This window comes from Jaculus jaculus, chromosome X (genome assembly GCF_020740685.1).
Source record: "Jaculus jaculus isolate mJacJac1 chromosome X, mJacJac1.mat.Y.cur, whole genome shotgun sequence".
In the NCBI taxonomy this organism is placed as follows: Eukaryota; Metazoa; Chordata; class Mammalia; order Rodentia; family Dipodidae; genus Jaculus; species Jaculus jaculus.
Genome location: NC_059125.1, coordinates 73,340,847 through 73,356,531, shown reverse-complemented (window position 1 = coordinate 73,356,531; position 15,685 = coordinate 73,340,847). Strand labels below are relative to the sequence as shown.

The window sequence follows — 15,685 nt, the reverse complement described above, 5'->3', positions numbered from 1 at the left end:
CTTGATATTTTTTGAACTTAGTAAACATTTTTGCCTCCTGATCAATTTCTTCTGTCTTATCTTCCAGATCAGAGGTTCTGTCTTCCACATGAGTAACTCAGTTGGTGAGTGGTTCTAGAGAGGGTTTTATAAATTGTATTTGATTTTTGCTTTCTGTTGTGTTATTTTGTATCATGTCCATCTTTTTTTTTTTGAGGTATGATTTCAATTCTAATTCTGATTTTCCTGATGCTTCCTGTAGTTCATTTTTGCATTTGATCAAGTCTTCATTAAGCTTACTCAACCAGCTGTTTAGGTCTTCCATTTCTTGACTTACCTCAATTTATTCATGTCTCTTTGGAGGGTTCTAACATTTTCTTCAATCAAGTTAAGCCTACTGTCAAAGGCTGGACACCTAGGAGATGATTCTGTTCAATTTCCTTGATATACTTGTTGGTTCTTTAATAGTTTGCTTCAAGTTCAGTGATTTCTTTTTATCAGGGTCTCATTGGTTGTTGTGTTTTCATTTTGGGAATGGATTTCTGTTGATTTCTCTGTGATTTCATTGGAGGCTTTCTTAGAAGGACTATGCATCCTTAGTGGACTTCTCTCAATTTTCTGACTTTTTGTTAGTTTTTTTTTTTTTTTGCATTGTTGTCTGCCAATTTTAGGAAGAATTTATTTTATTGAGGAGGAAGCAAGATTTTATTCTTTGTCCCATGCATCCTCTGACTCAGGTGAACAGGACTGTTGGTACCTCCTGGCCAGTCAAGATACAAGAACAAAAGGCCTGATTCCATATCTCACACAAGGGCCAGGATCCCTGAACCAGCAAGGTACAATGGGACCTACCAGGGCCAGGGGACTAGGAGGAGTAAGGAAAAGGATTCTGGCCTACTTCATGCTGAGCCCTCCAAGACATAGACCAGTGCAGGCAACCTAGACTGGGGAGGTAGGGGGAGCCCAGATACAGGGGTCTGGTCTGCTCACTCCAGAGGTCCATGGCTGCCCACATACTGATGTGCAAAGAACTCAGACCTGAATGGCATGAGGAGTCGAGTTATGGGTCTGGCCTACTCACTCCAGACCACTGCACTGGCCAACACACTAGCTCTGCAAGGAACTCAGGCACAGGAGGAGGTAGGGGGAGCCCAGAAATTGGTCCAGCCCACTCACTCCAGACGGCTGTGCTTGCCCACACACTGACCATGCAAGGAACTCAGACCTAGGTGGTAGGAGGGGACTAGACCTGGTTCCAGCCTACTTACTCTAGACCACTGCACCCACCCACCAGAAAGTAGATTTTAAAGAAGAAATATAGATATTATGAGTCATAAAACATAATTGACGTGGTAGTAGTGGCACACTCCTTTAATCCCAGCACTTGGGAGGCTGAGTAAAGAGGATCACTGTGAGTTTACGGCCAGGCTAGGGCTATAGAATGAAGTACTGGTCAGCCCGGGCTACAGTGAGTCCCTGTCTGGACACTGGACAAGCAAAAAGTAAAGAAATAAATGAAAATCCCTCCTAATAGTCCCTAATGTTAAGTATCACAGGAACAGAAGGCACTAAGATAAATGCCTCTTACCTCTTTTAGCTCAACATAGTGGTATGATTCTGTAATCCTGGTTCTTGGGACATGGATGGAGAATGTTCAAGGCCAGTCTTTTCTACACAGTGACCTTGAGATTTGAGACCCTATCTCAATCAAAACAGAACAAAAAGATTAACCAAAATTTTTCTTTTGATATTTCCATACCAGAGATTGTTGTCATACTCTATAGCTATTTTCTGGTTATATATGCCAACTCATGAAGTCAACTTGCATTCAAGAAATGGATATTCCCTTAAGTCTGTGTACTCATACACATGAAACTTGTATTTATCCCTTTTTATTTGTCACTGCAAGAATTACGTTCTTAATAACATTTTGTCATATCATTGAATTGTGAGTGATAATTTTAGGCTATGTGAGGATTCTTCACATATTTTGTCACAAATAATGTGTCCTATTTAAAAGTTAACATACCTATTTTATATTTATTGGAAAATACCCAGACCCTTTTTCTCTCCTCTAAAGCAAATTATTTTATAACTATAATATTTTAAAGTTACAATAATTCCTTAAACTGATTCAAATTCATAGATAAGTAGGTAGAGATACATAGAAATAAATATATAACCTGGAGAATTATGGATTATCTAAAATATATATTTACTATCTACGTAGAACAAATACTTACTTTTCTTTTGTTTGATTTGATTATCTTTATCTCTTTTGGTTTGAATGCAAAGTATTCCTCATATGTTCCTCTATTTGAGTACTTGGTACTCAGCTGGGGGCACTTATTTGGAAAGCTCTGAACCTATAGTTTAGGACTCATTTAGGATATGGAGTTTAGAAGGCTGACTAAGGACCATAAAGACAGTTCCAGCACATGCTCTCTTCTTTCTGGCCTACTCAGATGTAACAAATTACATCTCTACCACTTTGTGGTATAGTGCCTCTATCACTTTGATCTGCTCTGACTGCCATGCCTTTACTACCATGATGGACTGTATCCCTTAAGCCATGAACCCAAATAAATCCTTCCTCCCATAAGGTACTCCTTTCAGGCATTTTATCACAGCAATGAGAAAAGTAACTGATATGTTACTGTTTTTAGAAACATGCATAAGCAACACAAATAAAATGCCTTTGATAAAGTAAACCAATCTAGTGAGGAGGTTAGTGTAGCATGCCTAGCATTTGAAGAAGGCCATAAAAAGCAGATATACTCACATGCATTTTGTTATGTCAAAGGCTTTTAGAATGTTTTAGAATTTTGTGTTGTAGGTAGCCAGGAAATATTCTGTTTAGCAAATGACTAGGGTGTGTCTGTCTATATTACCTCTCCAACTTTGTGCCCTCTCAAATGGAATCAGATAGTTCATGATTATTCCATATTCATGGCACAGAAGAACTGTATCCTCTTCTAATTTCCTTTGCAGCTAGGCTGAAATAGTGTGACTCACTTCTACTCTATGAATGTTCTTAGTACATCTTCAAGATGTGTAAAACAATCAGATAGTAAAAAAAAAAATAGGTCTCTCAAGTAAGACTTGAAGATGAATGTGAAGAGATATCCTACAAATTATTATGAGAAAATAAATTTTGCTTTTATTAAATCACTGAGATTTGGGAGATTGTTACCATAGTACCACTTAAGTAAGACATCAAGTTAATTAATGATTCAACAAAGACTTATGCTTAAATGAGCTTTGAAGTCTGAGAAATTGTTTGGTGACTGCCATTGTTTTGACTTTAGAAACCACTTTAATAGATATTGGATTTTTAGGACCCCCAAAATAGGGACGCCACGCTCTGCCCGGATATGGTGACATGCCAAATCACTCATGAGAAGTGGTCTTGATGCAAACTGCAAGAGGATTTTATTCCAAGCGCGCTGGGTCCCACAGTCATACACCACGCAGGGGAGAGGACTGCAGAGCCCCGAATGCAGGAATGGGACAGTTTTTATAGGATTTCTAACAAAGCCTGTGCATTAGACCAATCATTTTTTAACATCAGGAGCCCGCGGGGTGCAAGCCAGTCAGTTTGTGCCACTCCATAGTTTCTAAGCCAATTAGTTTAAATTGCTCAAGCCCTCCGTGGACCAATCAGTTTTCTATGACCTCGGTGGTCAGCATTTGCGCGGGTCCTTGGGTGGGGGTAGCAAAGTGTGGTCTAAGGCAGGCTGCTAGGGCTTATGGTGCGGGCTACTAAGGCTTACAGTGTGGGCTATTAAGGCTTATGGTGCAGGCTATTTACAGAAACCAAATAAGCGGTTTACTTCATTACTCATTTCCCATCCTTGAGGGCTATCTCACGCCCTTTTTACCTAGTTTTATATTAGGAGCAGGCTCTGATATAATGAGAAGAGGGATTCTTTGCTTACTTCCAACAGAGAGGAAAGCCTGGAATTTGAGGTATGCAGGGGCCTGCTCAAGCTCCCTTTGGAGCATGATAGTATTTCTGGGCTTCTGGATTCTTGGGCCTTTCATTTCCCACTTCTCTTGTTAATAGTTCTAATCCTAGAACTTGGAAGGACTAAATGTAAGCTTCCTTTTTGCTCAGAAGGCCCTTGTATTGTTGTCTAAGTACCATGATATGGACCGCACTCACTCGTTCTCTAACAAAAGTAAAAATCTTATTAATGATGCAAGGCCCAATTGAAAGCATCAGGAGCAAAACCATTATGGGTCCCATCAGGGTGGAAAGCAGAGTAGTCACCCAGAAGGACTTGTTGAACCATCCCTCAAACCATCCTTGGTCAGTTTCCCTCTCCCTTCGACGTTTTTCTAGTCTTTCCCTGAATTTGCTCATGGAGTCTCTGATAGCTCCTGAGTGATCTATATAAAAGCAACATTCTTCCTTTAAGGCTGCACATAATCTGCCTTCTTTTAGGAACAGTAGGTCTAATCCCCTCCGGTTTTGTAGAACCACTTCAGATACGGAGGTCAGGGACTCCTCTAGATTACTAACAGATTTCTCTAAAGCTTGGAGATCCTCATTTATGACAGCATGTAGTTCACCAAGCCCTCTTTCTAATTGTTGTGGTCCCATGACCAGGGCTGTGGTCCCTGTCCCCACACCGGCGGCTATCCCTAAGCCAAGCATGACTGCTAGGGTAAGGGTCACAGGCTCTCTTTTGGATCGGGTAGGATGATAGTCATATTCATCGATGACTACATCTTCAGGATGGTAGTAAACCCAGGGGACAAGCTGGACCATTATACAGAAATTTTTGGATGGGTTAAAAACTGACGTAGAAACACAGGGAGTTAGCCCAGTATCACATGCCCACCACCTGTTATACCCTGGCACTAGATATTCGTTGTCTGAGGTCTGACTATAGGTCAGAGTAACATTACAAAGATGTTGGTGGGACGGGGGGGGGCTTTCCTATACATGCTCCCCTTCCTGAGACCTCCAGGATAGTCAACTTGTTTTTAGTTCCCCACGAATACCAGCTATGATGTTCTTTAGTCACATTAAACTCTCCCATAGTTGCCATCCCCTCATAGTAGGGTGGTCCTGAGGATAAACAAAGCCAGCAGGCAGAGGTAACGTTGGGGTTGGTGGCATTTATGGTGAGGAAGGCCCCTTGGATAAGGTTAAAGATCCTCTGTCCTTTCCTGTATGGGGATTCCAAGAGTGGGCTACTCAAAGTGGTCCTAGTGGTCATTATGCGATGGGTCTTGGCTGCCACTGTGGGTGGGAGCTCGGGCAGTGCCACGTTAGGGGGTCTCTATTCTACTCGAACTTTATTAGGTCCTACTGGTCTTGGGGTGGGAGGCTCTATCTTGATTCGTATAGTGAAGGTTAGGCCCTTATCCCATCCTGTCATATAAAACCTGAGTCCCCAAGTTTTTCCTTTTATCCAGTCTCGGGACTTTCGACCTTGGGGGGTGAAAGAGATGCTGAGAGGAACTGCTTTTTTCTCATCTAATCCCTCCTGCACAGTGATCAGGCCCCAGGAGGAAACTGGGTGCCTGTAGGTATTGCCTGTAGTCTCACAACCCCAGTATTTACAGTAGAACTGTTTTACCCCTCCACAACTTTGTTTAGAAGTTCGGGGGCAGACATAAAATGGAGTATGCTGCATCCTACATTGGGCTGGCCCAGAGCTGCACCCCGGGTTGTCTGCCATGTATTGGCCTCGGGAGACAACCCCTTGTGTGAGTGCCCATTTAGCCACATGAGAGTGGACTTCTCTAGGGACCTCCTCGGGGGTGAGCTCTGGGATATCCCAAAATTCTACCCCAGCTACCAGTACACATACATCCAGGGTCAGGACAGGCCACCAAGTCCAGGGGGGTGCTTCCCTAGTTGCAGTCCATATTATATCCCCTGTCTGAGAAAGCACTTGCCAAGTCAACTTTTGGGGGGCATAGGGATTGGAGGTATCACCTAGCTGGAGAAGGAGAAGCCACACGGCGAAGCCTAAGTTTAAGGGGATTGTCTGTCCTCCCAGCTTGCCATTCAGGACCCGGTGGCGGAACAGGCTTGACGTGAGATTCATGGATCCAGGCAGGTATTCCTTCAACTTTTACGGCCATTGGAGTGGTCAGTATGACGAGGTAGGGGCCCTTCCACCGAGTCTCAAGGTTTCCTGCGCGGTGGCGTCTAAGATAGACCAAATCTCCCACCTGGAAGCGATGTGGGACCTGCAAGTCTCCTTCTCCTGAGTAAGCCTCCTGGAGTTGCTTCCATGCTCATTGTCTCACCCACTCGAGCGCCTTGAGCCTAGAGAACAGAGGCTGGGAAAGCGGCACATCAGTACTATGTATAGAGGTTATTTCTACCAGTGGAGGAGGCCCCCCGTATAGCAGTTCATAGGGGGTCAGTCCAAATTGTCTGGGTGTGTTTCTGACCCTAAAGAGCACAAGGTGTAGGAGAGCTATCCAATCATTAGTGCCAGTCTCTGCGGTCAATTTGGTGAGGGTCTCTTTAATGGTTCTATTCATCCTCTCTACCTGTCCTGAACTTTGGGGTCTGTATACACAATGTAATTTCCAATCAATCCCCAATATTTTGGCCAGTCCTTGACTTACCTGGGCAACAAAGGCTGGACCATTGTCTGATCCTATTACCTTAGATATCCCAAATCTTGGGAAAATTTCTTCCAGTATTTTCTTAGCCACCACGGTTGAGGTTTCTTTCTTGGTAGGATAAGCCTCTACCCATCCTGAAAAAGTGTCTACGAAAACTAGTAAATACTTATTACCATACTTAGCTGGCTTTACCTCAGTGAAGTCCACTTCCCAGTGAGCACTTGGGCTATCTCCTTTTAGCCTCTTCCAGGGACGCATTCTTGAGGGATTAGCATTGACCATCTGGCAAGGTACACAATGCTTGACTACTGAGCCAGCTATCTCTGGCAACCTCAGAATATGGTAAGGAGACGTCTGCAATAGTTTTTGTAGATGTTTGGTCCCCAGATGGGTTAGGCGGTGTATTTGTTGAATGCATTCTAGTCCCTTCACTTGAGGTAGAATCTCTTTTCCCTCTGAGGTAAAACAGGACCCCTCTGGAGTTTCGGAGAACTGGCCTAACTTTCTGACTTCTTGCCAATCATCTAGGGTATATCGTTGCTCACTTTTTTGTTTCTTTGTCTTTTCTATTATGGGCAGAAGGCTGACCCCCGGGCTGCCTGTTTGGCCACTTGGTCAGCCATCTGGTTCCCCTTAGAGATAAAATCTTTGGCTTTTCGGTGGCCAGGGCAATGTATAATGGCCAGTCTTTGGGGTAGATGTAGAGCTTCTAGCAAACTTAGAATTACTTCTTTGTTTTTAATTTCTTTCCCTGCTGAAGTAAGCAGCCCTCTCTGTTTATAGATGGCCCCATGTACGTGTGCAGTAGCAAAAGCGTATCTGCTGTCCGTGTAGATATTCACAGACTTTCCTTCAGCTAGTCGTAGGGCCTGTGTGAGGGCCATGAGTTCAGCCTTTTGTGCTGAAGTTCCTTCTGGCAGACTGCTGGCCCAGACTATTTGCATTCTGTCTATTATTGCCGCCCCAGCCATCCTCTTACCTTCTACAATGTAACTGCTCCCATCTGTGAACCAAGTTAATGTTACTCTGGTCAGTGGGACATCTGTAAGATCCTTTTGGATCCCAGTTTCCTCAGCCAGCAGTTGATAACAGTCATGAGTCACTGGCTCATCAGTTTCTTCAGGCAGGAGAGTAGCGGGGTTGAGGATGACAGGTGGGGCAAACGTTATCCTGTCGGTGAGGAGCAGGCTCTGGTAGTGAGTCATACGGGCGTTAGTCATCCATCGGTCTGGGGGCTGCCGGACAATGCTATCCAGGGTATGGGGGGCAATGACAGTTATCCTCTTCCCTAGAGTTAGCTTATCAGCATCTTTGATCAACGTGGATGCCACCGCTATGGCTTTTAGACATACAGGCCATCCACTAGCCACAGGGTCAAGTTTCCTTGATAGGTAGGCAACGGGTCTTCTCCATGGCCCTAAGGATTGGGTTAGGACTCCCCGGGCTATCACCTTATGCTCATCTATGTAAAGGGTGAATGGTTTAGTCATATCAGGGAAGGCTAGGGCAGGCACCCTTAATAGTGCCTTCTTGATGGCATTAAATGCCCCCTGGTGTTCGGAGGTCCAAGTGAATTTTCCTTTCTCTTTAGTTAGTGGATAGAGGGGGGCTGCTAGGGTTGCAAATCCTGGAATCCATAGTCTGCAGAACCCAGCTGTCCCCAGGAACTCTCTAACTTGTCTGGCCATAGTTGGAACTGGTATTTGTACTACAGTCCTCTTCCGTGCCTCCATCAGCCATCTTTGTCCATCCCGCAAGGAGTACCCCAAATAAATTACCTCTCTTTTGCATATTTGAGCCTTCTTAGCTGAGGCTCGATAACCAAGGTCAGTCAGCTCCAGTAGTAACGCTTTTGTACCAGGCAGTCCTGCTGGGTAGCTCCTGCCAGGAGTAAGTCATCAACATATTGAAGGAGGGTTACCTGGGGGTGTTGAACTCTAAAATTGGCTAGGTCCCTCTGTAGGGCTTCATCAAAGATGGCTGGGGAGTTCTTGAACCCCTGGGGCAAATGAGTCCAGGTGAGCTGCCCAGTCCTTCCTGTGTCTGGGTCTCTCCATTCGAAGGCAAAAAGAGGTTGGCTGTCCAAATGTAATCTTAGGCAGAAGAAAGCATCTTTTAGATTCAACACTGTATACCAAATCCGCTCAGGTGGGAGGGAACTAAGGAGGTTGTAAGGGTCTGGGACAGTTGGATGTATGTCCTGTACTCTTTTGTTGACTTCTCTCAAGTCCTGTACTGGGCGGTAATCATTGGTCCCGGGTTTTCTAACTGGCAGTAAGGGAGTGTTCCAGAGGGACTGAACTGGTACCAGAATACCTTGTTGAATCAATCTTAGAATATGGGGCCGAATTCCTTCTTGGGCTTCTTGGCTCATGGGATATTGTTTGACTGATACCGGCGTAGCACTGGCTTTTAGTTGAATAACCTGTGGGGGTACTTGTTTCGCCAAGCCCATGCCCGCAGTTTCTGCCCAGGCTTGGGGAAATTGTTCTAACCAGGGCTTTAGGTCATGATTAGGCTCTACCGGGGGAGAGTATAATCAATACTCATCATCTAGTTGGAGAGTCAACATGGTGATGGGTTGACCTCCAGCAGACACTTCTGGTTTTTCTGATTTGAAGGAAATTTGAACACCCATCTTGGTTAATAGGTCCCTACCAAGGAGGGGCGCTGGGCATTCGGGAATGACTAAGAATGAGTGGGTTACCCGTCCCACTCCTAGGTCAATGATTCTTTGGTTAGTCCATGAATATTGCTGTTGTACAGTAGCACCCAGCACCCAGGATTTTTTTTTTAATTTTTATTTATTTATTTATTTATTTGAGAGTGACAGACACAGAGAGAAAGACAGATAGAGGGAGAGAGAGAGAGAGAATGGGCACGCCAGGACTTCCAGCCTCTGCAAATGAACTCCAGACATGTGCGCCCCCTTGTGCATCTGGCTAACGTGGGACCTGGGGAACTGAGCCTCAAACTGGGGTCCTTAGGCTTCTCAGGCAAGCACTTAACTGCTAAGCCATCTCTCCAGCCCAGGATTTTTCATCTTTTAGTCATCCCAGTGGTCACAAGAGTACTGAATGTTCAGTGCCAGCGTCCACCAGGAATTTGACTGGCTTCCCCTCCACCTTCAGAGTTATCCTGGGCTCGGGGAGGGGCTCCAAGCCCCGTCCTCCCTAGTCTTCATCTTCATCAAGGGTTAGGACCCTAGGTCCTTTGCTGCTCTTCTTAGGGCAGTCTCTTGCCCAGTGCCCCTTCTCCTTGCAACAGGCACATTGATCTCTATCAAGTCAGGTCCTGTTGCCCAGGTTCCCTATCTGCCTAGGGCCTGTCCTAAATTTTCAAATATTCCTCTCCCTTTCTTCTTTTTGTTCCACCACTGTGGCCAGGATCCTGGTCAGATTTTTCTCTTGTAATCTATTGCACCTATCCTCCCTTTCCTCTCTCTCTTTCTCACGTCTCTCCTCGCATTCCTCTCTCTCTCTTTCTTTTGTTTTCTCCTTTTCTTCTTCTGTCTCCCTTTTGTAATATACCTTTTCTGCCTCTTTTACTAAATCACGCAGCTCAGCTTCCTGTAATCCCTCCAATCTCTGAAGTTTCTTTCTGATATCAGGAGCTGACTGTCCTATGAAAGCTAATGCTACTGAGCCTTTTTGAATCTCAGAGGTGGGGTCAAAGGGTGTGAACCGCCTAAATTCTTCCATGAGCCTCTCAAGAAACATTGAGGGAGACTCTGTTGGCTCCTGCATCACCTCTCTCACCTTGGCCAAATTGGTGGGCCTTCTGGAGGCACCTTGCAGACCCGCCACCAGAGCCTGGTGATAGATTTTCAAGCTCTCCCTACTTTCATCCATATTGTAGTCCCAAACAGGGCGAGTCAGAGGGAACCCCATGTCTATCTTATGCTGTAGCTGCGTGGGCTGCCCGTCGGCCCTGGGGACATTTTTTCTGACCTCTATTAAAATTCTCTCTTGCTCCTCAGTTGTGAAGAGTGTCTGCAACAGCTGTTGGCAATCGTCCCAAGTAGGCTGATAAGAAAACATAAGAGATTCCACCAGCCCCGTGAGGCATTGGGGTTCCTCTGAAAAAGGGGGGTGGTTAGCTTTCCAGTTATAAAGATCTGCAGAGGAAAAAGGCCAATATTGGAGGGGTTGTAATTGGCCCCCCGGCATGGGAGGACCTGACTCGCAGAGTGGCAGTGTTACAATTCTGTCTGCTCCCTACGGGTAATGTCTCTCTGGCTCTGCGTCCTTGCGGCCGGCCCTCCCATTTCCAGGGGCTCGGGAGGGGTGGAGGGAGGAAGATTGGGTAGGCTGGGGGGCAGAGGCTTGGGAAGGGTGGGGGCGGACGCTTGGGAAGGGCGGAGGGCGGAGTTTCAGGAAGGGCGGGGGCGGAGGTTCGGTAAGGGCGAGGGGCCCTCCCTCGGCCCCCGGGACTAGGTAAGAGGGGGGAGGGGCAGGCTGAGTCTCCGGCCACGCCAGGGGCTCCTCGATCTCGGGATAGATGTGAGGGGGAGGTCTGGCTCCCTAAGGAGAGGGCTTTTTTTCATTTTCGAGAGCCAGGACTCTGGAGCTTGGGTTCCTTGGTTTATTCAAACATGGCCTAATCCATGGTGGGGGGTTATCCACCAAATCCTTCCATGTGAGGATATAAGACTCTTGGTCGGGACGGGAGCCTGGTCCATTCTGAAAAATAATATCTTTAACAGCCAGAATTGTCTCAGAATTAAAGGTTCCTTCTGATGGCCATCCGACCTCATAAGTTGGCCACTCAGAGGCACAAAACGTTTGCCAGGGTCTCCTCTAACCTCAACTGACAAATTATGGGCCCTAGACTTAACTTCAGTCCAATGGTCAAGAGTCAAGCTAAGGGCATTGTCACCGTCTGTCCCATTTTAGAACTATAGACAAAGACACAAAGAACAACAACACACACAACTGAGACTAAAAAATCCAGACAACAGCGACCCGTCTGCGTCTTCCACAAGCAGGCGAAAGAATCGGATGGCCGTGAAGGAGGAAGTTTCCACTCTAACAACAGAACTTGGTCCTCTGACCGACAGTAGGAGACCACCAGGCGCCCCTGGCTCTCCTCACCTCCCAGGGCGTTCCCCAGGGTGGCAGCCTGTGATCCTCCTAGCAAGTATGCTGATCACTGCCCTCTGGTCCTTATGGCCCAAGAGGACAGCTGCAAATCAAACCAAACCAATGTCCCAGAAACCAGATACTCAGAACAAAAAACAGCGGCCGGCACACATTCACTCCAGAGGGGTTCCCCTTACCTCCAAGTTGGTTCTCGGGTGTGTGTGGGGGGCTTCAAATCCTGGACAAGCCCCCAATGTAGGACCCCCAAAACGGGGACCCCATGCTCTGCCCGGATATGGCGACACCCCAAACCACTCACGAGAAGCGGTCTTGATGCAAACTGCAAGAGGATTTTATTCCAAGCGCGCTGGGGCCCACAGTCATACACCACTCAGGGGTAGAGGACTGCAGAGCCCTGAATGCAGGATCGGGACAGTTTTTATATGATTTCTAACAAAGCCTGTGCATTAGACCAGTCATTTTTTAACATCAGGAGCCCGTGGGGTGCGAGACAGTCAGTTTGTGCCACTCCATAGTTTCTAAGCCAATTAGTTTAAATTGCTCAAGCCCCCCATGGACCAATCAGTTTCCTATGACCTTGGTGGTCAGCATTTCCCAGGTCCTTGGGTGGGGGTAGCAAAGTGTGGTCTAAGGCAGGCTGCTACAGCTTACGGTGTGGGCTATTAAGGCTTATGGTGCAGGCTATTAAGGCTTATGGTGCAGGCTATTTACAGAAACCAAATAAGTGGTTTACTTTATTACTCATTTCCCATCCTTGAGGGCTAGCTCACGCCCTTTTACCTAGCTTTATATTAGGAGCAGGCTCTGATATAATGAGAAGAGGGATTCTTTGCTTACTTCCAACAGAGAGTAAAGCCTGGGATTTGAGGTATGCAGGGGCCTGCTTAAGCTCCCTCTGGAGCGTGATAGTATTTCTGGGCTTCTGGATTCTTGGGCCTTTCATATTCAAAACACGGCATAACTAGTAGTATAGGTATTTGTGTATAGGCCAATTTAGAGCTTTTGGATTCATTGTCCCAATACCAATTATTCAAAGTTCTCTAGAGGAACAGAAGATAAAGCATGTATACAAATATGTGTATGTTACATAGGATATATAAAATATAGAGGATACACATTTATATATGCAAATATATACCTAACAGGTATTTCCTATATGTATGTATGTATGTATGTATGTGTGTGTATATATATATATATGTGTGTGTATATATATATGTATATATATATATGTGTGTGTATATGTATATGTATATGTATATGTATATGTATATGTATAATGTATGTATTTATGTAAGTGTAGATTGTGAGACACAGCTGTTCTGTACCCTCCATTGCTGGACTTTTGTACCTTAGTGCCAAGAACCACCAGCATTGTGCTCACCCAGCTTCAGCTTGCATATACCAATTCCAATTATAGCAGCCCAACAGCCATGAGGGCTGAAGAAATTATGGAAAACCTTCACAAGTTTCCTAAGCATCATAAAATTATATTGGACTGAGTAAGTGAGCAATAGGAGCAGGACTTGCTTGGTGATGTCACAGGGATTATTATTATTATTTTTTAAATTTTATTTATTTATTTGAGAGCGACAGACACAGAGAGAAAGACAGATAGAGGGAGAGAGAGAGAATGGGCGCACCAGGGCTTCCAGCCTCTGCAAACGAACTCCAGATGCGTGCACCCCCTTGTGCATCTGGCTAACGTGGGACCTGGGGAACCGAGCCTCGAACCGGGGTCCTTAGGCTTCACAGGCAAGTGCTTAACTGCTAAGCCATCTCTCCAGTCCTCACAGGGATTATTTATAGACATCAGTTTAAGGCCTATAAGGCTATTTTGGCTGCTAGCACTAAGCTTTTTTAAAAATTCTTTTAGGAATTTACTCAAGAACCTCTGGTTGAGTAAGAAAGTCTTAGTAAAATTTCTCTCACAATTTGACATCATATCTACACAAAATTAAGGATACAAGGAGAAGTAGAAGCCAATAATTTATGGAAAACCGAAGTTTCTATAAATGTTAAATGCTATCAAAGCCTTCTAAGCCAGAAACAAAGAAAACTCAGCTTCATTAGAGGTAAACAATGAGGGCATAAAGAAAGTTTTGGGAAGTGGGAGATAGGTGGCTTAGCAAGGAAAGCATTGGGGATCTGAATTCAGATTCAAAGAACCAATATAAAGCCATAGTAGCCAATATCTCTAGTATCAGTTTTTCCTGTGGTAAGATAGAAGGTGGAGACAGAAGAATCTCTGGAAGTTAATGGGCCAGCAGGTTTGAGGAACAGCAACAAGAGACACTGCCTCAAGCAAGATAGAAGGTAAGGACAAATTTCGAAGCTTATCTTATGATCTCCACACTTATGATGTGTTGTACATGCATAGCACACACACACACACACACACACAAACCATGCACACATATACATACACAAATCATGCACACATAAAGACACAACAACGGTTTTTAGAAACAAAGATCACAGAGAATTTCAAATATTATTTTTATATCAATGCCTTATTCAGAATCAAAACCTGTTAAAACTGAAGTGGAGATTGCTGAAGGCACAAATAGAATGGAAGATGAAGGCATCAAGATGTTTTAAGAAGCAGCTCCTTCCCAACAGTCTATAGAGCATATACAGAGCACAGTTCTGGTTACAATTCCTGTCTAGTACTGTTGACAGATACTACCAGCAAGCACCATCAAGGTGATAGAAAAGGACAGATTCCAAAGGAAGATAAGTCTGCACCTGACCTCAATAACAAAGGGGAGCACATGAAATCACACTCTACTGAAAGTTTCAAATATGAAATATGCAGAAAATATATTTTCACTTTGTTAAATGGAAATGATACTTAAACTGTTACCACCTTTAAGGAAGTAGAGTCATAAGGAAACAAAGAATGCAGAAAATTTTTACTTATGTCGATACTGTGAGAAATAGTTTGACTACTTTAAACATGTAAAGAGCATCTTTGTAGACACACAAGTAAAAACTTTTGAATGCTCAAATTGCTCTGAACAATACACTAGAAATAGTACTTTAAAATGTCACCTCACTGTACAGTAAACCAGAAGGGGAGGAAAAAAGGGAAGGGGGAAGCGGGAAGCTTTTTGAATGTCATGTCCATAGTAAAGTGTTTAACAGCTAAGAAATATTCAAAGATCACTTGGAAATCCACAGCTGATAAACCCAATCATTATACTCTATATGACTTACGTTTTATGCAAGAAAATTAAATAAGGAAACATATTAATGATGTTCAAAATATTTTGGTGTGTCTCATAACTGAAGAAGTCCTTTCAATAGAAACTCATGTGCAAACTGAATCAGTAAAATCAACAATTATTTTAAAACAAGCTGGAACGGTGGATGTGCTACCGTTGCTTCAGGTCCAGGTGAATTTAGCACAAGTGACAGTGGAACAAGGCTAACCAGATCTGCATTGGACAGCCAAGTGCATGACTCACACATGAGCCTCAAGTGAGACATCTAGAAGGAAGTTGAATTCAGAATAAGAAAGCACTAAAACACATATTGAGAAGCTGCATGTTGAATTGATAAATAACATGCCAAGAGTGTATTTTAAAGCTCCAAAAGCAGGGAATAACAGAAGCTCTACTAGTTTAAAAATTAAATAACACTTTAATATGATCTAAACTTTCATTTTGTACAAATTGATTATGGTCAGTGTGATTGTTCTTAAGGTAACAGCCAAGTGGTCCAACATTAAAACAATTTCCTGTTATGCTGAACTATTTCTATTAATACAAGCAGATACTCATCCTTTCAATTAGTGCCAGAAAATGGGAATAATTGTCATAGGGAATGACCAAGTTTGAGAACTTTATTTGTAGTAACATGGATTATTCTTATATATTTGAATATGAACTTTTTAAATTCATTATGATAAGGATTGTATTGTACCTTTTCTCTTTCCTAGCTTAAGACCTTCCTCAAATTCTTTCTATATTGTAAAATCAAACAAACAGAATAAAAGTTTGTTT

At 44.1% G+C, this 15,685-nt stretch overlaps 1 pseudogene; it reads left to right on the top strand.

Annotated features, from left to right (window-relative positions):
* Window positions 1–1,041: 1,041 nt before the first annotated feature.
* LOC101605378 lies at window positions 1,042–15,319 on the top strand (annotated as a pseudogene).
* The last annotated feature ends 366 nt before the right edge of the window (window positions 15,320–15,685 follow it).